This window comes from Stenella coeruleoalba (assembly GCF_951394435.1).
Source record: "Stenella coeruleoalba genome assembly, chromosome: 4".
NCBI lineage: Eukaryota > Metazoa > Chordata > Mammalia > Artiodactyla > Delphinidae > Stenella > Stenella coeruleoalba.
In genome coordinates this window covers 139,236,138-139,262,248 of record NC_137149.1, presented here as the reverse complement: position 1 = coordinate 139,262,248, position 26,111 = coordinate 139,236,138, and the positions used below count along the sequence as shown (strand labels likewise).

The 26,111-nt window shown below is 33.9% G+C and overlaps 1 long non-coding RNA gene across 3 annotated transcripts in view; it reads right to left on the bottom strand.

Moving 5' to 3' along the window:
• Nucleotides 1-6,411: 6,411 nt before the first annotated feature.
• LOC307185600 overlaps nucleotides 6,412-26,111 on the bottom strand; it is an 89,245-nt gene continuing 69,545 nt past the window's right edge. For 2 of the 3 annotated variants that reach the window (XR_013828104.1, XR_013828105.1), the window contains 2 exons: nucleotides 11,024-11,129; nucleotides 6,412-7,544 (listed from right to left, as the gene is read on the bottom strand). This is a non-coding gene — a long non-coding RNA (uncharacterized lncRNA). Of the gene's footprint in view, nucleotides 7,545-11,023; nucleotides 11,130-17,884; nucleotides 18,762-26,111 lie in introns of those variants that run through there. The other variant, XR_013828106.1, reaches the window with a different exon arrangement.

Genomic DNA, 26,111 nt, shown 5'->3' with positions numbered 1-26,111 from the left:
GGAGATCTAAGGTACAGCATCATGACCATAGTTAACAATACTGTACTGTATACTTGAAAGTTGCTTGGAGAGTAAATCTAAAATGTTCTCACCACAACAAAGAAACAAAAGTGTAATCACGGAAGGTGAAGGCGTAACTAAACTTATTGTGGCAATCACTTTGCAAAATGTATGTGTATCAAGTCATCACATTTTACCCCTTAAATTTACACAACCTTATATGTCAATTATATCTTAATAAAGCTGGGGTGGGGGAAGAGAAGAAAAGATGCTTTGTTCTCACCTGCCAAAGATTGTCAGGTTGGGTTCAGGAACAGGTAAATTTTAAACTGACAGTCTACAACTGACTTTGAACAACAAGTAGGATGTAGGTGCTGACCCCCGAGCACTCAAAAACTTCATGTATAATTTTACACTTAACACTTCGTATCTTCAGTTTTGCATCACAGATTCAACCAACCGAAGACTGTGTAGTACTGTAATATGTATTTATTGAAAAACAAATCAACTTATAAGTGGACCTGATCAGTTCAAACCTGTGTAGTTCAAGGGTCAACTGTATTTCAACAAAGACACCATTAAAAAATTGTCCTAAATCATTGATGGACAAACAGAACTTTTTTTTTCCAGAAAGTCTAAGGTTTTCTCTTAAACTAAACAAAGAGCTTTGGGAAGAATTTGTTGACAGGAAAACATTCATTTTGCCCTTCAGAGAGTCCAAATTTAACCTGGTGAGCAGAAAGATGGAATAATGTAGGCTAAGGATATTCCCACCTTTAACCCAGATCAGTTATCCTATAAGAAGATAAATTGTATGTTTAATTAGTCAACAAGTGGTTTATCATCATGGTAATGTCCTCCAATGAATTAGAGTCCCTATATCAAGATTCCTCTGCAATATGGTATCATTACTCTTTTCATCAAAAGGTGAAGTCTATTTCTCCAACATCTTCAATGTGGGGTGCATTCCTCACTTGATTTGACCAATAATAGAATGTGCCCATTTTAGAGATGAGGAAACAAAGGAGGTTAAGTATCTTGCCCAAGGTTACACAGCCAGGAAGCATTTAATCCCTGGCAGTCTAGGTCCAAATTTCATGCTCTAAATAAGCATATTATATTGATGTTAGTGTATTGAATCATCATATAAAGCATCCAAACTATATGATAAAAATTTCCCATTAGAAAAAAAAGAGGAAAGATGTACTAAAGGAAAAACAACGTGCCATGTTTCAAGTCTAATTCAAAGTTGTTAAAATATTATCACCACCATCAGGTGAGGATGAGATTTTCAAAGGATTTTATCATTGGTTTGCTATTATTCTCTATGGTAAGAAATTGTGGACTGTACAAATGGATTCCAATACTTATAATCAAATTGATAAAAATGAAGTGTTAGTGCAAGATAATCAAATGGATTGGAAGTCACCTAAGTACTACTGAGAAACCACTGGAAGAAATTTAATATATGAGACCTGAAGCAAGGAGAACAGGGGAAGGATAATGTAATAACTGTAGAAAAATGAAGCAGAGTTTTTTGTTTTGTTTTGTTTTTCAGCGAAAGTGTGGTAAGAATAACAAGAAAAAAAGATTTACATTCGGAGAAATTATTAAAGCCAGAGAATTTTATCCTGAAAATGATTCTTAAAATGAATAGTTTTAAAGGCACATTATAAAATCATCAATTGATTTTATAACGATGGTTTGAAAATCATCTTTTTCAAATATAGTAGCTATATGCATCATGACCCTAAACAAGATGCAAAATAAGATCTCTGCTGCAGAATCTTCATGCTAAGTAGCACAAATATAAATACTTGGAAAAAACAAATCTCTATAATGTGGTACCATCTCTTTAATATTTGTTGACAAATGACAGTGCATTTGCCTGTATATAGTCTATGCAAGGGTTTACATAAAAGACATGATATCTGGTCCCTGTTGTTATTAGTTTACAATTTACAATGTGAAGAAAGATCAAGCTTACAAATGTCACAAATGTTTCGAGGGGGTCAGAGCATCCAGATACACTCATAAAGGATTTCTAAAGAATAGTTTCAACTGATAGTTCTAGAGATATCTTCTAGATTGTTTTTCCCAACAATTATGTATGGTTTGAAAACAGCATCTTTGAATACGTTCAACTGGGTACCAAATTAAGAATGGAAAAAAAGAATGCTTTCCAACCTATATCTGGTATTTTTAACTTTCAACTCTTGAACTGTTAAAAATAAAAGTTGTAATAAAAAAACAAATTACTAAAACAAAAATAGAAAGCACTGATTTCTTATTGACTGTCAGTAGTGTGAGCAGCTATGGCTGACAAAGACCTTGAGTACCCAAGTCCTTTGCTCTGTCAGGAATGTCATATTCTGATGCTCGATAGCAATGAGGATTAGTATGACATGATTTAGATGAAAAAAGACAAATCAAAAGAAAATGGAGGAAAAATCAGATGCCAGAGGCAATTTCTGATGAACAAACAAGTTCAATTCAATCACAGTGAAAAATCACAGTGAAAAGTAAAAATGGACTGCTAAATCACACTCTGGCCATTTCAGAATGTCTCCATCCATACTTGGAGTCCCCATCCATTATCTCCGTCTGCCCAGGGAATCTCTCTCTTCCTCCCCATTGACTTGGTACAATACAGTATTTTAAAGTGTCTAAAGTTTTATGGTTCATGTTCCTACATTAGACCTGTATATGCTCTAGAAAACTTCTAAAATATCCAGCTCTCCTCCCTTCTATCAAAAAAAAAAAAAATCCTCCAAGTTATTCCCAAATAACATCTGACTTCCTGGATTTATCTGAGCACTCAATTTTGAAACAAAAGTAGAATATTTTTACCTCTGAATTTAACCAGAGATTTGTAACCATTTTTTTTTTTTTTTTGATCCATGGATCACTTTGGTAGCCTTGTAAAGCCTGGACTCCTTTTCAGAATAAAGTTTTTAAATGAACAAAGTGCATAGAACTAAAATATAAACCAAACATGCTGAAATATAGTTTTAAAAATATTAAAAACTTACATTATTGTTTATTAGTGCCTAAAATAATAAGTTCTAATAGTATACTTAATAACTACAATAACCTTGAAGTGTTAATGAGCATGAACTGTATCTCAAAATATCTGCAATAAGTGCTTTGTGATATCTAAAATCTCTCATTTCTTCTAGTGACAAAGTTGCATGTACTTCTGATACTACAGTGATATAGATATACACTTTTGCCTTTCATAAGGCATGGATTTTTGTGTTGGAACCCTGAATCCTATCCACAGACCCTTGGGAGTCCATGGGCCTCAGGTTAAGAAGCCCTCTCTTATAAGAGAAGCATAAACTGTCACCTTAAAGAGCCCCTTTGCATATTCTTTTCAGACCACTCACAGGGATTTGAGCATTATCTGTTATTACTCTACAAATTAGTATCCAAATACTCCTACAAGCTATCTCTTCTCTGTAAACATTAATGTCAGACTCTATTTATGGTATCTTTGAAAAAGTCTGGGAAAAGGGACTATCACTGCTGGGTTCCTGTTCTCACTTTGCTTGGAACATGGCCTAATATGCATTGTCTCGTATGCTCAAGGTATGCTTTTAATAGGAATAATTTGTTTGTTCACTTTTATTACCTCCCTCACAAGCCACTACCCACATATATAGAATTTGATTGGCACTATGTTTTTAGTAACAAGAAGGAGACTAGTGGTTCTTATGACCTACTACTTATTATGTAAAAGCATTATTATAATTGACACGCTGGTAATTTGTGCCTCTCTCTGCATCCTATAACTGTCTCTGTGGAAAAAATATCACCTAAAACATTTAAATTTGTGGAGTAAAGATGCTGCAAAATGTAGTTCTTTTCACTGCAAGCAGACAACTGCCAGAAGTATAACAACGATAGAAATAGCTACATACGTGCTGCGTACACTCCTGTGTATACCCCTATTATTCATATAGAAATTGATTTTTGCAAAGTACTAAATAGAAACATATTAATGGAGCATATTTATATGAAGCAGATAGATAGGGTTGGTTATATTAGAGGATGCTGGCTGCACTGGAAACAGAATGTGGACAATCAGGAAAGGCATCCTTGTTTACTCTTTAAAGGAGCTCTTCAGTCATTCCTTGATAAACATTGCATGATCACTTGATTTTGGAAAATAAAATGGAAGAATGCTTTAATGAAATCATTACAGTGAGAGTCCCATAACCAAATTGCCCTTAGTTTTTGTCTTTTTCTTCCTCTGGGATTCTTCTTGAAGGAGTACAAAGGAGTGAGTGATGGGAGAAGTACTTGCCATTTCTTCCCTCTCTGCTCCTTTCACCACATTCTTTTAGGTGATAGAAGTAAATGAATTATATATTTTGCTATGGCTATTTTTAAACTTATTCCATTTTAAGTAAATCCCTGTCAGTCTCAAATTCAAGAAGTTTTATTTAAAAAAAAAAGCAAAACCACAGTAGTTATATGTCCCATTCCTCCTTCATTTTCTGAGTTTATTAATCTCAGGAAATAATCATTTGCAACTCTTTAAGCTGATTCTTCTTCTTTTGCCTCTGCATTTGCTGCCATTTCCTGATGTTTGAGGTTTGAATATAACATTTCCACAACTGGGGGATAAGGATTTAGATCTATCATAGTATATATAGCAGATGGTATTCTCTACTCACACTTACACTTCCCTTCTTCATTACCTTCTAAAGTAGAAGCATTGGAATTTCAAGGATTGGTACTCAGGGCACATAATATTGTAACTTGTCATCACTGAGGATTAAATGTTCAATTCATAAATATCAATGGCTGTATGAATTTCAATTTTATTGGAGCAATTAATACTTTTTTGGTTTGCTTGATTTTCCACTTTTCCATTCACTGCCAATAGAAACATACATAATTTTCCTCCTGTTCCAATGTTTCAATCTGGCTGGTTCCTCCCTAGGTGTGCTGCTTAGCTGTCATCCTGGTATTTCTCTTGCTGTTTATCTGGAGTGTGACCTTTACCTCTGAGGTGTTTTTTAATCTTCTCTTTTCTGAATTCAATATTATCCTATTTCTTGGTTTAGTCATCATTTTGCGGAACTTATCTTCTAGTAGCTCCTGAAGAAATGGTATATTGGATGAATTTTAAAGATACTTCATGTCTGAAATATCATTATTTTCTCCCTCATACTCATTTTTACTAAGCATAGAATTCTAGACTAGAAATTTGGGACCAGAAATTTTGAAGACTAAATACCAGTGTCTAGTATTACTGTAGGGAAGTAATTCCAATCCCTTTTTTTTTTTTGATGTTTTTCCTCAGTGATTTTAAGAATCTCTTTATCTCTTCTGAAATTTAATGATGAATATAAATTTATAAGATTTTTTTTCATTAACTATACTAATCATTTCATTTTATGAGACCTTTAATTCTGGAAACTTATTTTCTTATTTATTTGATAAATTTTTAACTATTTTTTCAGCTCGCTTTTTGTATAACTACTTTTATAGGATTTCCCAGATAGATACTCTAATTTTATAACTTTTTCTCTTTTGTGGTATTTTTTGAGATATTTCTCAAAATATTTCCTCTGATCCTCCTGAAAATTTCAGTTAATTTTCATATATTAGAATTTTAAAGAAAACATGTTATTTATATGGTACCTTGGTATTTAGGTTCTGATGATTCTGAAGTGTCTATGATTTCACGTTTTTTTCTTAATGTTTACTAGTTTAATTAGAGTCTAGGTAATTTTTTATATAGGCTTACTATAAAATATACCCATATCTAATATTTGGCCATGTATATTTTTCACATAAACAACACCAAAAATATTGATTTTTCTCATGAATAAATTTTTAAAACATCAAATAGATGAGTTAATTTTACTGAAAGCAATTTATCACTTAAGTATATGTTCATCATTTTTATCAGAAATGATGTGTCTATAGATAGGGTCTAGAGACCCTGGAATAAACTATAAACCACATGGCCACTGTTCTATATATTACTTTTCTGCTCCCCTTATGCTAATATCAAACCCAGGGAACCTCTTCAAGGTCCCCACCCTTACCCACACACACAGGTATACACGTGTGCAAATAGCATTTGATTTCCTATCAAAATACAAATTTTTAAGATAATTTTCTTCTCTTTTTTAAAGAAAATATGAAGAAGCACTTTTGTAATGGCAGAGTCAATGTCCATCAACTGATGAATGGATAAATAAAATGTGAAATATTACCAGACCATAAAAAGGAATGAAGTACTGATATACAAACTGCATGAATGACCTTGAGAACATTATTCTAAGTGAAAAAAACTGTCACAGAAATACCACATATTATATGAATCCGTTTATTTGAAATGTACAGAAGAGGCAAATCTATAGAAACAGAGAGTCAATTAGTGCTTGGCTAGGTCTGTGGGGTAGAGAGGAGATAGCAACTGACCGCTAATGGGTACAGGATTTGTTTGAGGTGTAATGAAAATATTCTAAAATTATATTGTAATGATGGTTGCACAACTCTGTGAATATGCTAAAAACCATTGAATTGTAGCCTTTAAATAGGTGACTATTATGGTATGTGAAGTATATATTTATTTCTCAATAAAACTTTTTAAAAGATATTTATTACAGAAAATGAAAATTATACAAAATTGAAGAAAAAGGGTCCATTACATATCCCCTTACACAAATATAACACTCGTGTTTATTTATATCTTTCTTTTTACTCATATTCTGTTTGCATTCACAGTGTTAATTTTGTATTCTAATTTTACGTTACAGACTATACAGTATTTTTTCCACCTGAGGAAAGTTTGTTAATATAATGTATTTTCTTAATGGATTAAACATTTTGTAATTTGCCTAACCAATTAATTAATATTGGACATTTAGTGCTTGGCTCTTCATAGTGATCATAGCAGATAACCCAGAACTTTGGAGTGTCTAAGAGACTCATGTATGAGGGTTCTATGGAAATTCATTATGCAAATTCAAGAATTATCTGACACTGAAATTAATTTTGAATGAAATAGATTTGGCTGACGTTTTTCTCTTGTCCATTTCTCCTTTTTTATAGAGTCCATCTTTTTACAGTTATTTCTAGAGGACAATTCGTTCTCATTCCACACTTTACAAGTTCCAATCAAGTTTACACAAATCTATTCTGTCACATACATATTATTCTTAGTTCTCTGGGCATTCTTCCTTTTTTAGTTATGAAATAAAAAAGACATTTAGTATGTAAACACAAATCAGTCAAGAAAAAAAGCTACAGCAATCAAAATAGCATAAAATTGGTGAAAGAATAAATAGATCAATGGAACAGAATAGAGAACCAGAAATAGACCCAAACAAATATACTCAACTGATCTTTGATTCAAAAAAAAAAAAAAAGCAAAGACTATCAAATGCAGAAACAAAGTCTTTTTAACAAATGGAATAACTGACATTTAATTGAGACAATTGGATGTTTAGCTGCAAGAAAATAAGTCTAGACACTGACCTGACACTTCCACAAAAATTAACACAAGATGGATCATAGACCTAAAAAAAAAAATGTAAAATTGTAAAACTTCTCGAAGATAACATAGGAGAAAATCTAGATTCCTTCGTTTTGGCAATGAGTTTTTAAAACACCAAGAGCATAATCCACAAAAGAAAAAATTGATAAGTTGGACTTAATTGAAATTAAAAACTTCTTCTCTGAGGAAAGTACTGTGCAAAGAATGAAAAAACAAGCCTTAGCCCTGGAGAAAACATTTACATAACATATATCTGATAAAAGACTTGTATCCTAAGTACACAAAAAACTCCTTAAGCTCAACATTAAGAAATCAAGCAACTCACTGTAAAATGGAACAGAAGATCCCAACAGACACCTCAACAAAGAAGATATGTGGATAGCAAATATGCATATAAAAATATGCTCAACATTATATGTCACTAAGAGAATTAATAATTAAAATAAAATAATATTCACTATATACCTAAAATCCAAAACATGGACAAGACCAAATGCTGGTAAGGATGTGGAGCAACAGGAATGCTCATCACTGCTGGTGCGAATGCAACATGGTACAGTTGCTTGGAAACAGTTTCTAAGATTTTTACGAAACTAAGCATACTCTTAACATTTGATCCACATCCCATTCCTTGGTATTTACCCAAAGAAGTTGAAAACAAATTCACACAAAAAACCCGCACATGAACGTTTATAGCAGCTTTGCATAACTGATTAAAAACTGGAAGAGACCAAGATGTCCTTCAGTAAATGGATTAAAAACAGCAACGGTAACTGTGGCACATTTATCTGATGGAATATTATTATTCAGAAATAAAAAGAAATGAGCTGCTGACAAGCCACAAAAAGACATGGAGGACACTTGAATGCACATTGTTTAGTGAACGAAGCCCGTCTAAATGACTACATACTGTATAATTCCAACAATATGACATTCTAGAAAAGGCAAAACTATAGAGATAGTTAAAAAAAAAAAAATCAGTGGTTGCCACAGGTTGGGGCTGGCAGGGAGTAGTGGAGAAAAGGAATGAATGGGTGAAGCACAGGCATTTTGTAGGGCTGTGAAACTATACTGTATGACACGATAATGGTTGATACATGACATTATGCATTTGGCAAAACCTGTGGAACTGTACAACACAAAGAGTGAAACTTAATGTAAACTATGGATGTTAGTCAACAATAATGTATCACTATTGGTTCATCAATTGTAACATCACACCAGTGAAAATGTTAATTATAGGAGAAACAGAGGTGGGGAAAGGGAATATATGAGAACTCCATACATTCTGCTCAATTTTTCTGTAACTCTGAAACTGCTCTAAAAAACAGTCTATTACTTTAAAATATTGAATCATAAGTGACCTTTTCCACTTAAAATTACCTGTGTGATTTCCCAAAGGACTCCTGGAAAATCACAAAGGACTTGTGCTTTCGTTTTGTAAAAACAGGTGTGCCAGAAATAATTAGGGTTATTTGATATGTTTTACTATTGATGAGTTGCACGGAAAGAGGTGTCAAATCTGAATATATACATAGATTTCCTTGGGTTAAATTTGCATTGATCAAGTATTATCAATATATTTATTAGAGAAAATATATGCTGTATGGGAAGTCACTGTCCTTGCTGTCCATGACATGTTCCTATTTATTAGCACCTTGCAGCTGCTTTGCCCCATATTAGGCACTGTGTTTTCAGTCATAAATTCAATTAATTTTAAAACATTAACTTGGCTGTAATTTACTTCTTTAATTTAAAATAGCCTCTTCTAGAATACTGGTTTTCAATTGAAGATTTATATCACTTAACTGTGGAGTTTTTATTAATATACAGATGTTTAGGACCTCTTTAGACCTAAAGAATTTCTTTACTTTATAGCCTTCATATATTCTTAGTATATTCTAATGATATGCTTGGTATACTCATGGTCCACTATGTCAATTTATTTATATGTTATATCTGAAGTTTTTTTACTCTGTAAATATGTGTTTTCATTCGTACTATTAATTTTAATATGTACTATTAATGAAAATAGGCATAATTATTATGTTTATAAATATTTTGTCCAAAAAAATTTGGAGTTGACTTTTGTCTTGTTTTTTTTGTTTTTTTTTTTTCCGCGGTGCGCGGGCCTCTCACTGCTGTGTGTGGCCTCTCCCGTTGCGGAGCACAGGCTCCGGACGCGCAGGCTCAGCGGCCATGGCTCACGGGCCCAGCCACTCTGCGGCATGTGGGATCCTCCCCGACCAGGGCATGAACCCGTGTCCCCTGCATCAGCAGGCGGACTCTCAACCACTGCGCCACCTGGGAAGCCCCTTTTGTCTTGTTTTGCATTCCACAGAAGCAACCAAAATCTTTTTTCAGCTGCATTATTCTTGTTATGAATTCTCATCTGATCTTTTCGTTTTGCAAATTATCGGTATTAAGTTAACTACAGCCTTTTCAAGTCCTTTGTCATTCACAGGTAGTTTTTGTTTTATTCTGACGTTGCCCTGAAAGCACCTGCAATCAGCTACAAGCCAGAATCCTTTATCTTTAACAAAGGACTGTGTCAGAGATCCCTGGAAAAGGACTATGCAAAGTACTTTTTTGGTATAGGCTCCCGATAGCAGTGTTACAAAGGTTTAGGTCCATTCCATTGGACTGTGTCAGAATTTCTAGAACTCTAAGAAAGAAACAGGTGAGTTCATGAGATGCTAACCCAAGATAGATCACAGAAAGGATTGATTACATAAGACTGAGTTGATGAGGGATGACTGTGGATTATTTTGAAACATTTTTGATGTTTTTATATGCTAGTTTTTGGACATTTAAAGAATCTTTATCTTTTCTCTTAAGCTATCTATAATTCATAACAATTTAGTAAATTACACTTTTGTAAACTGAAATGAAACATTTGTAAACGATATCCTTTGCTCCCTGCCTGACCCTCCAGAATTCAAAAAATCTTACTGAATATTCTTATTTTTGTGGAAATATGATTATTTGAATGGATTCAATAAGAATATGTCTTTCTTGTTAGTAGAACATAATTGGAAACATGCGACCAAGCCCTTGCCTAGGATATCATATTTGATACGCTCAGTTTATCAGATGTGACCAAACAATGTTAAGGAACAAAGGCTGACTTTATGGAGCCAATGATCACAAAGCCCTCTTGGGAAAACTGCCCAAGTGTCTGGCTTACAGGATTTCCAGCCATAAAGGTGACTAAGGAAGGTCACTTCCTGTCAAGCCCAGGAAATATAGTATATTTCGGGGACTATAAGAAGAGAGGCATTCACCCACATTTATAGGTATTTCATGTGACGGTCAGTTAGTGTGAGTTTTTACTGCTACTGTAACAAATTATTATGAATTTGGGGGTTTAATACGTTGTAGATTTATTACCTTACAGTTCTGTAGTTCAAAAGTCTAAAATGGGTTTTCTAAGCTAAAATCGAGGTATCAAGAGGACTACATTCCTTTCTGAAGGTTCTAGAGGAAAATCCATTTCCTTACCCTTTTGAGATTCTGGAAGCCGTCCACATTCCTTCATTCCTTGGCTGGTGACCACCTTCCTCCATCCACAAAGTCAGCAAGTGCGGGTCAATTTTTTTCTTTCTTTCTTTAGTAAATTAAAAAAAACCAATTAATTGTAGTAAAATACGCATAAAATATAAAATTTACCAAATTACCATTGTAGTGTATAATTCAGTAGTGTTAAGTATGTTCACATTATTATTCAACCAATCTCCAGAACAATTCAAGGTTTTAAAGCCAAAAGGGTATGAAAACTTTATTATAAGTATGATTTTATCCTAGAATTCTAACAGTATTTTAGTATTCTAAGTTTTCCCATTGTTTTGACAAGTTTCTTCTAATTCATAGCTTGTGGGAGTTTTTGTTTTCATTTGTCCAGGTTTATTGAGGTGTAACTGACAAACTGTGATGATGTGATATGCATATACACTGTGAAGTGATAACCACAATCAAGTTCATTAACATATCTATCACCTCACATAGTTACCTTTTGTGTGTGTGTATAGTTAAGAAAGCTTAAGAGCTACTCTAGGCAAATTTGAAGTATACCATACAGTATTATTATCTATGGTCACTATCCTGTACATTAGGTGCTCAGAACTTATTTTTCTTATAACTGAAAGTTGTACTGTAAAGTGCTTACCATAATAAGGTTGCTTAACACAATCCTTCACTTCACACAATTACCATTTAGTTATTGCTGTTGTTGTTATGGTATGATATTAAAGCTGTACTCTCGCAGCAAATTTCAGGTACATAATACAGTACTGTTAACTGTAGTCACCATGCGTACCTTAGATCCCCCAAACTCATGTTATAACAGGAAGTTTGTACCCTTTGACCAATGTCTCATCTCCCCTACCACCTAGTCCTTGGCAACTACCATTCTACTCTCTGTTTCTAGGAGTCCGGCTTTGTTTGATTCAACATGTAATGAGATCATACCTATTTGTCTTTCCCTGTCTGACTTATTTCATTTAGCATAATGCCCTCAAGACTATATACATACATACATATATATTTATTTGCATACAGTATCACACTTGGCTGTGGGGTCCCATTGCAGGTGCCTCCTGGTGGCAGTGGTGAGCTGCACTGGTGAGGGCTGGGGCCAGCAGCAGGAATACCCAAGATAACCATAATCCAAGGTAACCTCAGCATTTTATGGTTAGTTGACTAGTAGCCTTAATTCCATCTGAAATTGTAACTCCCTCTTCTCTCATGTAGGGGTCAAATCTCTGATTCCAGGTATTAGATGTAGATATTTTTCTGGGGGGTGGGAGGGCATTATTCTGCCTACTATACCAGTTTTTGGCTTGACTTCTAGGGTTATGAGGCTTTTAAAAGTCCAATCTGAGATTTTTTTTTTTTAATGAAAACACCCAGTAAAGCAAATTTAAGGAGGCCAATATAGTAAATTACAGTTCTTGCTTCCTCTATGTAAACAATCAAACCAAATCTACTGAGGCCAGTCTTATTTTGTGATCGAGAATAATCTTTCCTTGAGATGACTTTTGATCAAAAGAGGGGTTACTTTAGAGAAAAATTTTGTGTTTCAATGGTAAACTATGCATCATCTATAGTATACCATTCTGGGTTATCAAATTCTTGTCCTATTCATTGTCTTTTGAGATATATTTTACTTCCTTCTAAATTACAGGTAACTAACAGATACGCAAATTGTCTTATCTTGTGGAGGTTCAATTGACTTCAATCAGTTTTGATACCTACTGGTAAATTGGACTGGATCCAATTCCATGTCCAAATTGTCAATCCTCAACAAATTTTTAATTTTACCAAGTTTCTCTAATATCTGTCTACAATCCTCCAAACTTACTTTTGCAATCTTTCCGTCTACTGTCTGACTCAGTATCAAGAGAAGTAAAACATGACTGCCCAGCTCACTATCATGACTCTCGATTGCCTTGGAGCTGGCCCTTCTCCTCAGGATCTGCAAGCTGAAGCCCAGCTACTTGATATAAATCTTCAAGGACTCACCACTGTTACAGACCATGCATGGGCCAGAATCTTTCCTGGACAAGTTGCTGTCTGGAACATAAAGAAGTCTGGCAAAACACTTGGGTAATGCATTCAAAAGGTCACTGAGACTGCAGCCAACAACACTGAGAACATCAATTTTCTAGCTAAAGAACATCAATTTTCTGAAAACTCAACTAGCAGTGCTTTGTAACTTTTAACAGCTTCTTGGAATCCACTAGACAGGTTAACCTCAAGGTTCAACACTGGACTCTTTAATATAATCTTATATTAGTATTTCTCTTTTTCATTTTAGGCATTCCTCTTGTAAGCTGCCTTATCTCCAGGACAATAAACCATTGTCACCATAAAGATTCTCAACTTTAAGTGACCCAATAGATGGTTAAACTAGTTTTACAGAAAAAATACCAAAAAGAATCCTCCGTAGACTATTTCTTACAAGCTGCTTTGTCTCACTCAGGAAATTTATAATCAACTCAGAGTTGTTCATCAATGAGCAACATTTGCCTTAAACAAAAGACAGAACTGACATGTTGAACTTCATCATGATCTCCATAAAGCTCCCAGATCCCTTTCATATGAGACATGTCTCACTAATGAACATTTCCCTAATATTGTACTATAGTCTGAATAAAATCATCTCCTTAACTGTCTGCTGCACTTTGTCTTTCACAATCTCAACTCTTTAAAGTACACTTTTTCACCAATGGATTATTATGTAATAATATAAATATGATATTGACAACAATGAAAATGATAATGAGACGACGACGATGGTGATGATGATGACAGTATCAAAAACCTATAATTGTGCTTATTCTTTTCCAGACACTATTCTCAGCATGTTATATATAGCAAAGATCTGATCTTCATGACAAGTCTATGAAATGGATACTATTAGTACCTCTCTTTAACCAATGAGGAAATCCAAGAACAAAGATGTTAAGTAACTAGCCCAAAGTCACAGAACTAGTAAATTGCAGAGCCAGGTTTCAAACACATGCTATCTGGTCCCAAGGTCTGTGCTCTTATGTGCACTTATGTGAACCATCTTACTGTTAAGCTTCTAAAGATATATATTTTTTTAATCCAGAAGTCTCCTCCCATATGGTTCTGCTTCTTTGAATTCCTGTTGTGATTACCTTTACTTTTCTTATAGTGGTGCTATACAATGGCCCTAAGTATTCTGCTTATTATGATTGTTTATAAGGGCAAAAATGACATGTATTTTATGCTCCAAAGTTCTTCATGATGTTATCTACTTTTTTTTACTTTTATGATTTATTTTTACTGCTATTATATTTTTATATATATATATATTTAAAGTATAGTGATTATCAACATGTCTCTAGATCCCAACTACCTTAGTTTGAATACCTGCTCCAACACTTAGCACCTCAGTGACACCTTGGGCATATTACTTAATCATTCTAAGTCTTGGCTCCATCCTCTGTAAACTGGGGGGTGACAATGGGGCCCAGCACCTGGGGTAGATGCTATACTGAGGAAGGCAATGCATGTAAAGCACTTAGTACAGTGCTTGGAACATAGAAAGCCCTTTATCACTATCATTACTTTTTTAAACTCTACATTTCACTGTAAACTGAGGTTAATGAAGAATTTAAATTCCTCTTTATAACCCATTTTTAAGACACCAACTTGAACTTACTATATGTTCAATATTTTTTATAAAAATCAAAATAATTTAGGCCCATTTTAGTCACAGCACACAGCCAATTTCTTTATAATTTCTACTAAACATTATATTGTTTCTACTATTGTTCAGTATGTTCACATAACCTTGTGTAACATCCTGCTGTTTGCTACTCATTTAATTACTTGAAAGATCAGTTTTTCCTGAAAACTTTATTTCAATGTACACAGCTTTTTCTAGATTTTATATAAATAGCAAGTAGATATAGTATGTAGATATAGTATACTGCTTATATATAATATATAAATTATATATAATAATTTAATACATATATATAATCCTAGTCCAGACATAGCGACCTCTGCTCTCTGGACTTCATAGGATTATTAGCAAAATGAAATTTGATAATTCATATGAAGATACTTTATAAAATACTACACATAAAATTTAATATATTACTGATACTTAAATTATTAATATCTAAGGATGGGAATGAGGATAAGGTAGTATGGAACAGATCTGCATGTGGATATCTTCACCTTAAGGCCTAACACCCCAAAAGTTTTTCAAAATTAGAACTATATTCTTTCCAAACTAAGCAATTCATGTACCTAGCTTAAAATATAAGGTGTGCAATGAAAAATAGGTATTTTCAATCCATCCTTACTTAACTCTAAGTACTGCAGCCGATTTTAAATTTATTAGCTCTTTTTACTTTCTTAATTCTAAAGATCATGTATTTACCGCTATTTCTCAATTTTTGAATTTGAGTCACTATCTACTGTGGAAGAGTGTATAGTTCTCTCCCTGAACTTCCTCCAGTTCTAACTTAGTCACACAACCCATCTCCCAGTGAATCTTTATGGTACTTTTGTTATAGCAGCCTAAAGAGACTAAGACATATGTTATACCTTGGAAGTCAAGTGAGATTCCCAGATTTAGTGCCTGGGAGAAAGGGGGAATATAGGTATCTTTCAAAAAAAGAGAGAACAGCGATGAGGAAAAATATTTCATTTAACAGAGCATAAGTTTAGGCAAGGTGAATTTGAGGTCCTTTGGAACATCCAAGTGCATATGTCTAAAAGTTGGATAAAAATAAAGAGAAAAAAAGTGAACTAGAAACATCCAGTTAAGCCTCATTAGAATAGAGACAAGGATACCACCTCCTTCAGAAAATCATTTTGAGCCTCTTTAAGGAGATATAAATATTTTCTCTTCTCTTCTCCCATTAACTTATTTACATATCTATCAGTGAAGACATCACAGGACGTAATCATTTGTTTACACATGAATAAATTTAGGATTTCTCATGAAAGTATTTTTTCTGTAGTTGTTCCTATCACTTTCGTTTAAGTTTCTGAAATATACGTTTGAGTTGTCTCACATAATAGTGAATTGAATGAAAGACCAAAAATGTAAACAATATAATTTTCCATAGGTTGTTTAATATGTAATTTATTTGAATAACATAAGCAATATTTCCTTAAGAAAATTCTAAGGTCTTTCCTTATATCATTGATCAAAACTGTTATTTAGTATAGTTTTATCTTAAAGACTGGCAAGTCTACTATTAGAAAAAAACAATAGTTACAAAATTACAATTAAATATTGGTATTATCATAATATCCTAAAGTAAATAATAGTCTCGTTTGCACAGTTAAGGGTATTAACTAAGAATCATAAAAACACTTAGCAGTGTTTTGTTTTTTGGCCATGCTGCGTGGCTTGCAGGATCTTAGTTCCCTGACCAGGGATCAAACTGGTGCCCCCTGCAATGGAAGCATGGAGCCTTAACTACTGAACTGCCAGGGAATTCCCAAACACTTAGTGTTGATATCATAGACTATTTCTGTGGCAGTTTCCTACCACTGCTATAACAAATTACCACAGACTTAGTGACTTAAAATAACTTATATTTATTATCTTACAGTTCTAGAGACCAAGATATCCCAAACTAATCTTAAGAAGGTAAAAATCAAAGTGTCAGTAAAGCTAGATTCCTTTTGGAAGCACCAGGGTGAAATCCATTTCCTTGCCTTTTCTGGATTCTAGAATTCCTGGGCTCATGGCCCCTTTACTCCATCTGCAAAGTGCATCATTCCAAACTCTGCTTCCTTCATCACTCCTTCCTCTGCTGTCTCCAAACTTCCTGCCTCCCTTTTACAAGGACCTTTACGATTCATTTGGGCCCAGCTGGATAACCCAGGATAATCCCCCCCACTTAAAGATCTTTCATTTAATCACACCTGCAAAGTCCCTTCTGTCAAAATATTCAGAGGCTGGGATTAGAATGTGGATATCTTGGGAGGGGGCCATTATTCAACCTACCATGACTTATTTTTTAATTACGTTTACAGCCAATTTTGGTAGTTTTATACTTAACATAAGTTGTCTACTCATTTTTTTTTTTTTTTTTTTGTGGTACGCGGGCCTCTCACTGCTGTGGCCTCTCCCGTTGTGGAGCACAGGCTCTGGACGCACAGCCTCAGCGGCCATGGCTCATGGGCCCAGCCGTACCGTGGCATGTGGGATCTTCCTGGCTCGGGGCACGAACCTGTGTTCCCTGCATCGGCAGGCGGACTCTCAACCACTGCGCCACCAGGGAAGCCCAAGTTGTCTACTCTTTTACTTTCCTATCTCTAGAATTCTTAGAGGCTGACACTTAGAAACCCAGAACAGACATAATGGGAAGTTTCAATGATGCAATTTTCCACTGCTCCCCCTTCTTAGATTTGTACCAACAATCTTATTTTAAAAATTAAGTGCAAAACAGCAATAGGCTGAGTACTTTTTCTTTAGTTTGCAGCATTATTCTATTATCTATTCCTTAAAACTATACCATTAAGTTATTGTATGTCAGACTCAGTGATAGGGTTGAGAATGCAAATATAAAAGATATATTATCACATTCAAGATACACATGATCAAATGGAGAATGTAGTTCTATAGACCAAAGTTGTGCTGCAGTGTAATTAATACTGTAAGTATGAACAAGGTCAGTTGTTAGCCTATGGGTCATGTTTTTGCTTCTTTCTTTTCATTTTGAATCTTTGTTTTTAGTAAGCTGTATATTCTCTTTTGATAGTAACGTTCCTTCAAATATTTCCTATAGAAGATTTATCTTCCTTATATGAAAGCAATATGTGTTAACAGTAGGAACTGTTTACTTACCTTAGCATGAAACTTACCTTTGCCTTCTGTTTAAATATTCACTAGCTGCATGCTTGAGTTACTGCAACCAACTTCTATTGTGTGTCATCTATTGTGCTACCATTGAGATAACAGTGTCATAGAGTCAAATATCTAGGATATATTAAGAAAGTAAGAGAACTCCTACAGGGAAATTTAGCAGCTTATATGTACCTAACTTTCACAGTCAACTCAGATGATTGTTGTGTTCCAACCAATTGTATATTTGGTTGAACTGTTCAACACCTGTCCCATTTTCAGTTACCCCTGCTAAGTGTGCCCATCCTTGAATCGCTTCACAGATTGTTGCAATTTTTTAATGTTTGTTTCCAAAAACAAGCTTTAAGAATAATGCAAACTTATACATATTCTAATGCTATAATGAGGTAACTAAAATATACAAACAAATCCATTGAAAAACTAAACTTTCACTTATAAACAAATAAGCCAGAAAGCAGCATCTTCTATTATGATTATCAGTTGGGATTGTTTGATTGCAAGCAGCAGAAACTCATGTAATCAAATCAAGCAAAATGGAATTTATTGGAAAGATATTTGAAACACAGAATCCAAGGGATGCTAGAAAATCAGACTTAAAATTGTAGAAACTAAGCTATCTCCAGAGTCCAGAAAACAGAAACAAAATAACATTACAGTAGCAGAATTATTATGGTCAAAGTTATAGCCTTGGGATGACTGGAAATGCAACCGTTTTCAGTTCCACTGTCCTTCTGCTCGTGATCCAAATTTTAGGAAGTATATATTAGTCTAGCATAGGAAACATGCCATTGGTTAGTGAACACAGGGGGAAAAGGAAATTTCTCTAAATAAAATGGGTGTGGTAAGTAAGAAGAAGTGGATTCTAGACATTGAAAAAATCTTAAATATTCACCACATACCATGTGTATTCTTATTTTCAGTATTAAACACCAAAGATTTTATTTGTCTGTAACAATAAGTGATGCTTAATATTTATAATGTTTTTAAATATCCTAATATGACTTTCAGTTTAAGCTTAGAGATGTAGTGAACTAAAAAAGGAAAGTTTCTATCCTTAACACAAGAAAAAAGCTGGACATGCAACAAATGGTTTTTTGTGAAACCATCAAATAACAGATGACACGAGTCAAGGCCAACCCAAAGAAAGATACCTGCAAGGAGAGACAGAAGCTGAGCATTTGCTTACCTGAGAAGAAACCACCAGATACTATGTAATCTTATAGGAATATTAAACTATAAGTTTTGGCAAATTTCTAAAACATGAGTGTGAGCTAGTAAGAAAGTGAAAATCTCTTGGGAGATGCAGTATTAGGGAAATTCCCACCCATTTGAAGGATTTTACTCCAGGAACTCCATGAAAGATCAGTCGGAATCCTAAGAAAGCTCATATAGTAAGGATGAGGTTGAAGATTGTTCTCCCTGATGGAGCAAATGTTCAATCTGCAGAGGGAAGAACAGAGCCTGAGGACACATGCAAAACTCATCTCAGAGGAAGGGAACTCCACCCAGGCCCAGTCTCCCTATCTGTATTGGCTTTCTAGGGCTACCATAACTAAATACCACAGACTGGGGGCCTTAAGCAATGTAAGTCTATTTTCTCATATTTCTGGAGGTTAAAAGTCCAAGACCAAGGTGTCAGAATGGATAGTTTCTTCTGAGGTCTCTCTCCTTGGCTTGTAGGTGGCTGTCTTACTACAGTGTCCTCACATGGTCTTTTCTCTATACATATGTATCCTGGTGTCTCTTTCTGTGTCCAAATTTCCTATACACAGACACCAGTCAGGCTGGATTAAGGACCACCTTAAGAGCCTCATTTTAACTTAATCACTTCTTCAAAGGTTTTATTTCCTAATACAGTCACATTCTGAGGTACTAGAGTTTAGGGCTTCAAGATATGAATTTGGGGGAGGAGGGCAAAATTTAGCCCATAACACTATCTCACCTGAGGGAAAAAAAATAAAAGTCTCAATCTGCAAGGAAGAGCACCTCAAGGATATAGCTTTTGAACACTAGGGGACACTCACTACTGCTGAGAAAAGAAATGGGGAGAAGAAAAACTATATATATGGTGGAAGGACAGGCACATTTGTGAAGGTCATACTTCAACTACACAGGCTCACTGAACACTCCAAGGACTAAGACTTACTCAGTACATTAGCATAAGCTTCTCTGTCCTACACCCTACCACTACACTACAAGCCTCCAATAATAATACCAGTGAATTACAGCTGGGAGATCTGCAAGAGATAGATTCTCTAGGATTTTAGAAAAGGGAGACCTGAAGTCAAGAGTGGGGAATAAAAGGATAAAAGGTCACTAGAGGAGCCCTCTGGTGCCCACAACAACAGCATACTGCAAATACAGCATAACTATATTAACACAAATCCTCACTTTACATGCCTATTACCTCAGTGTCTATTGTCCTATATAACATACTCCACTTTCAACAAAATATTACAAGGGATGACAAAAGGCAAGGGGGAAAAAGTCTAAAAATATAAAGCAACTACCAGAAGCAGACTCAGATATGATAATAGATAGTTATTTTCAGATATATTTTTAAATAACTATAATTAATATGTTGACAACTCTAATGGAAAGATAGTCAAACATGCTAGATCTAGATCGGGCAAATAATTTCAATACAGAGATGAAACTATCAGAAATAATCAAATAGTATGGCTGAGTTGCTTTGCAGTGCACATGAAACTATCACAACGTTGTTCATCAGCTATACTCCAATATAAAATAAAAAGTTACAAAATAAATAAATAAGAAATAATCAAACAGAAATACTAGAAATTAAAAACACAATAATAGAAATGAATATGCCTTTAATGGGCTAATCAGTAGATTCAAACAGCTGAGGAAAGTATGAGTGAACTTGAAAATATGGCAATAGAAATTACACAAATTATCTCAATTTGCAAAAAGAAAAAAAGAGTAAAGAAAAAAAAGCAGAGCACACAGGAACTGTGGTAAAATATGAAACGATATATATAGCATATGTGCAATTGGAATACCAGAAAAAAGAGGTGAGAGCAGAGCAGAAGAAATATTTGAAGAAATAATGGCTCTAAAATTTCCAAAATTAGTGGTAACAGACACCAGACCACAGTGAACACCGAAGAGAATAAATACTAAAACAACAAAGAAACTAGGTATATCGTACTCAAACAAAACCAAAAAAAAAAGGGAGAGAAAATCTTGATGGTAATCAAGGGTGAGCTGGGACTGGGGAAGACACCTTACATACAATTGAAAAGATAAGAATTACAGCAGACTTCTCATTAGAAACCATACAGGACAGTAGAAAATAGAGTGAGATCTTTAAAATTTTTAAAGAAAAAAAATATCAACCCAGAATTCTATATCCAGAAAAATTATCCTTAAAGATGAAGAAGAAATAAAGATTTTATCAGGAAAAGAACTGATAGAGTTTATTGCCAGCAAACTTATCCTATAAGACAGTTAATAAGAAGTTGTTCAGGCAGAAGTAATAATAAGTTGATAAATTTACATTATACACCAAAAATAAAAAGCATCAAAAATTGAATGAATGAATATAAACATAACATTTTTCATTTATTGTAACTGCTCTAAAAGGTAGCTGATTATTTGAGGCAGTAATATATACCGTATTTTTTCTTTTTTACAGTATATGTAAAAACATCACTAAGAGACACTTTTTGATTATGACATAAGTTCTGATTCTGTGACTACCTACTGGTATCCCTAAAATACCAACAATGAGGATAGGTTTCCTTGACATGATTAGTTAATATAAATTTATAATTTGCCTTGGATTGATTTCAAAAGTTTTATTCTGTTAGTTTCTTCCCGTAACAAGTTCCCATTCTAATAGATCTTTCACAATGTGTTTCTGCAAATGTGACTCTCCTGAAACAATACATTCACACTTGGATACAGCAAACATTTTTTGACATGCCGCAATTAAAAGAGGGTTTCTAATACAGATAGCCAAAAAGCACATGAAAAGATGCTCAACATGGCTAATTATCAGAGAAATGCAAATCAAAACTACAATGAGGTATCACCTTGCATCCATCAAACTGGTCATTATCAGAAAGTCTACAAACAATAAATGCTAGAAAGGGTGTGGAGAAAAGAGAACCCTCCTACACTGTTGGTAGGAATGTAAATTGATACAGCCACTGTGAAGAACAGTATGGAGGTTCCTTAAAAAACTAAAAATAGAATTACCATACGACCCAGCAATCCCATTCCTGGGCATATATCTAGAGAAAACCATAATTTGAAAATACTGCACCCCAATATTCATTGCAGCACTATTTACAATAGCCAAGACATGGAAGCAACCTAACTGTCCATCAACAGATGAATGGATAAATAAATGTGGTACATATATAAAATGGAATATTACTCAGCCATAAAAAAGAATGAAATAATGCCATTTGCAGCAACATGGATGGACCTAGAGATTATCATACTAAGTGAAGTAAGTCGGACAAAGGCAAGTTTCATATGATATTGCTTATATGTGTAATTTAAAAAACGATACAAATGAACTTATTTACAAAACAGAAAGAGACTCACAGACTTAGAAAACAAATTTATGGTTACCAAAGGGGAAAGGTGTTGGGGGGAGAGGGATAAATTAGAAGTTTGGGATTAACATACACATACTACAATGTATAAAATAGATAATCAACAAGGACCTACTGTATAGCACAGGGAACTCTACTCAGTACTCTGTAATAACCTATATGGGAAAAGAATCTGAAAAAGAATATATATAGTTATATGCATAACTGAATCACTTTGCCATACACCTGAAACTAACACAACATTGTAAATCAACTATACTCCAATATAAAATTTTTTAAATTAAAAAAGTAGTTTCTTCCTAAAGAAACTACCTGAGTTTCTAAATAATGCTTAGTAAGAGCAGTTTAGCCATCTCTTTTAATCAAATGAAGAGAGCATTTTACTTACAATATATTAAAATGCCTTGTTAAAATTATAAAAAGAGGCATCATACAATACAGATTTTAAACATAGTCTGATTATTATATTGATCATTTAGAAATGGTTGCAGTCCTTTTCCATCCAATTAGCATACATCTCGATTAATTTGTGCCTTATTGAAAACATAATTATAAAGAAATTATGGAAACTTAAAATGTCATTAACTTCATCCTCTATGGATTTAGAAGTCTAATATGACTCATCTAAATTTTGGAACTTCCTGTTAAAATCAGCCAACACATAAAAGAAAAGAAAACTTGTATATACAATCAGGATGCTTGTTCTTTTCTTAAAATTATTTTCCCAAAAGTATCTTGTTTATTAATTTGTCACTTTCTCATCTTTCTCTAATCTCCAGTGTCCTTTTAAAATTTATTAGGGTTCCATTAAATATCTGACCTGAATTTTTCTCTTTACATTTATGTATGTTTGCTATGTATAGGTATTTGTCACTATATTCCTATCATTTGCTGTGGAATTACTGTACTGAAGGGAATATAATATGCTTGTGATCACTGACAGAAAAATTAAATCACTGATATAAAAACTTGCAGAATATGCTTATTCCTCATAGATAATACTATTTGATCTGATTTCAAGTTTTGGGCTCTCGTGCTTTTTCCTCTGAATTTTTAAAAATTTATTTATCATCTATAGAAAGGAAAGAGAATCCTGAATGAAATTCTGAATGATGAGTATTACAGGCATTTTACTTTGATTCTATTCTCCAAAAATCACCAAAACTAGCCAAAAAATGAAAAAAAAAAAAAAAAAAGCTATCTTTGGGCTTCCCTGGTGGTGCAGTGGTTGAGAATCTGCCTGCTAATGCAGGGGACACGGGTTCGAGCCCTGGTCTGGGAGGATCCCACATGCCACGGAGCAACTAGGCCCGTGAGCCACAACTACTGAGCCTGCGCTCCGCAACAAGAGAGGCCGCGACAGTAAGAGGCCCGCGCACTGCAATGAAGAGTGGCCCCCGCTTGCCACACCTAGAGAAAGCCCTTGCACAGAAACGAAAAAAACCCAACACAGCAAAAATAAATTAATTAATTAATAAACTCCTAACCCCAACATCTTAAAAAAAAAAAAGCTATCTTTGTTGAAACAGGTAAGTGATCATCATAATACCAAATAAGAATCTGATATTACCGGCCAAATCATTTAAATATGGTCAAAAGGAAGGGACCTACTGAGAAAACTCAAATTCTTCTTATGCAATGGTAGCAGATGGATGCTTTTTTCACAAAGACAAAATCTTCTTATGCAATTGTACCAAATGGATGCTTTTTTTCCCACAAGTGTTGTAATTTTAAAAAGCTTAAAGTGACAAGATCAAATCTGGTAACATACTAGGTGCTTATAAACACATACCACACAAACAAAACATACCCTACAACATTTATGCATAGTATTTGTATGTTTGTGACAAATTTTACAGAGGTATGGAAAAATAGAGAAGATTTACTTTTCAAAATACAAACATCTTTATATTATTTTTTATATATTCCTGGACGAAACAGCCTTTATTTACCTTTACAGCTTCATGCTCCCTCTCTACTTTTCCCCAATCTCATTAATTGTTTCCTTAGGTAAATTTAGTACTATTCTTTGCTCCAGATTCGCCTGCTAATATGCAAATAATGTCCTTCAAACATGAACTATTTACTTCAGATCTCTTTCTATTCAGCCTCTCTTGATCGTCTCTGCAGTAACTGCAATAACTTGTAAAGAAATCAACTGTATATCATGTCATGGTAAAATGATTACTAACATTTTGAATGCCTACTACATAAACTACAAATATGTTAATATTTTAATCCTCACAATAACCTTACAAGGTATATAATTTTCTCTCCAACTATAGAAATAAGTGAGAGGCCAGAGAACAACTTATCCAAGGTCACAAAGTCAGTAATTGGAGGAGCCTGTGAAATCTATCTAAACATCAGCTCTGTATTTTTTCCATTACATTTATCTGCCATTATGAATCCAGGTCATCGAAGAATAGTCAGATTATACTCAGTACCTCTTGTTTAATAAGGCACTGAAGTATGTAATTCATTTAAGAATGATATCCATCAAAAATAGTTAAAACAGAAAATAACTGGAGCACTTAATGGGGTAAATGTCAATCATCTGAATATTTCCTTTAGGTGGAAGAACTCTTCCTCTGATAATACCAGATAAATTAGGTATCTCTACATTTTAATTATTATCTGTTTTGCTTCTGCTTCTTTGTACATTTTTCATTTCCAACTAGCATTCCATTGTTTGATTCATTTTCAGTTACCAGTGAAGATTTTTGTCTATTTTCTAACTTCAAGCATTTAAAAATTTATGGTAATTTGATTCACACCAACGTATCCCCAGTTTTTCATTTTAAGATGGCATCATTAAAATTGCTAAGCATAGTATGTGCTTGCAGTGGCATTAACTTTGGCACAGGCTTAGAAACAATTTCATTTCTGCTTGATCTTGAAAGGTACTTTTGTCCTTGCTTCATGAAGCCCCTCCTGGTATACCTTTTGTCTCCTTAATAACACTCATCTCAACCAGGCTTTCAATATACTTAAACCATTCTCTGGACAGTTTTTGTTTAAATTAACCCTCATTTCACCATTTAAAATTAAGATTTGAGATGCTTTGCAATATTACATAAAAGGTATTTTTTCTCATAAACTGCCTTTGTCTGTCAATATTTGAAACAGTTAATTTTTATCACAGGAGTTAAACACTGTATAATGACTTTGCTTTGCAATTCTAATATTTTCTTTCTCTTCGTTTCCCATTCTCCTTCTTTATACTTTTGCTTCAGAACTGAGGTATACTGATTTAATCCACCAATATCACAGATGATGATTATTGAATAAACAACTCCTGACGGTAAACACTGTAAAGTGCTAGATATTTTGAAAACAGGCTTTCAAGCTAAATAAACAGATATATAGTTTCATTTCTACCAATTTTCTTCAACATTTTTCTGGACACATTTCATTACAAATTGACATCAGCCCCTAAAAATATTTTCAATGAAAACAATGATGATGATTCTGTGGCAGACATTTTCAGCAAATTTTATCTACTAAGGACATAAAATTCTAATTGGCAATGTTTGAGGGATATACTGATTTAATGCTTTATATGCAGATGTTATTAATTTTCTGGAGGTTTGCCATTTCTAGTTATAGTTAAATCTAAATAATAAACACCTCTCTA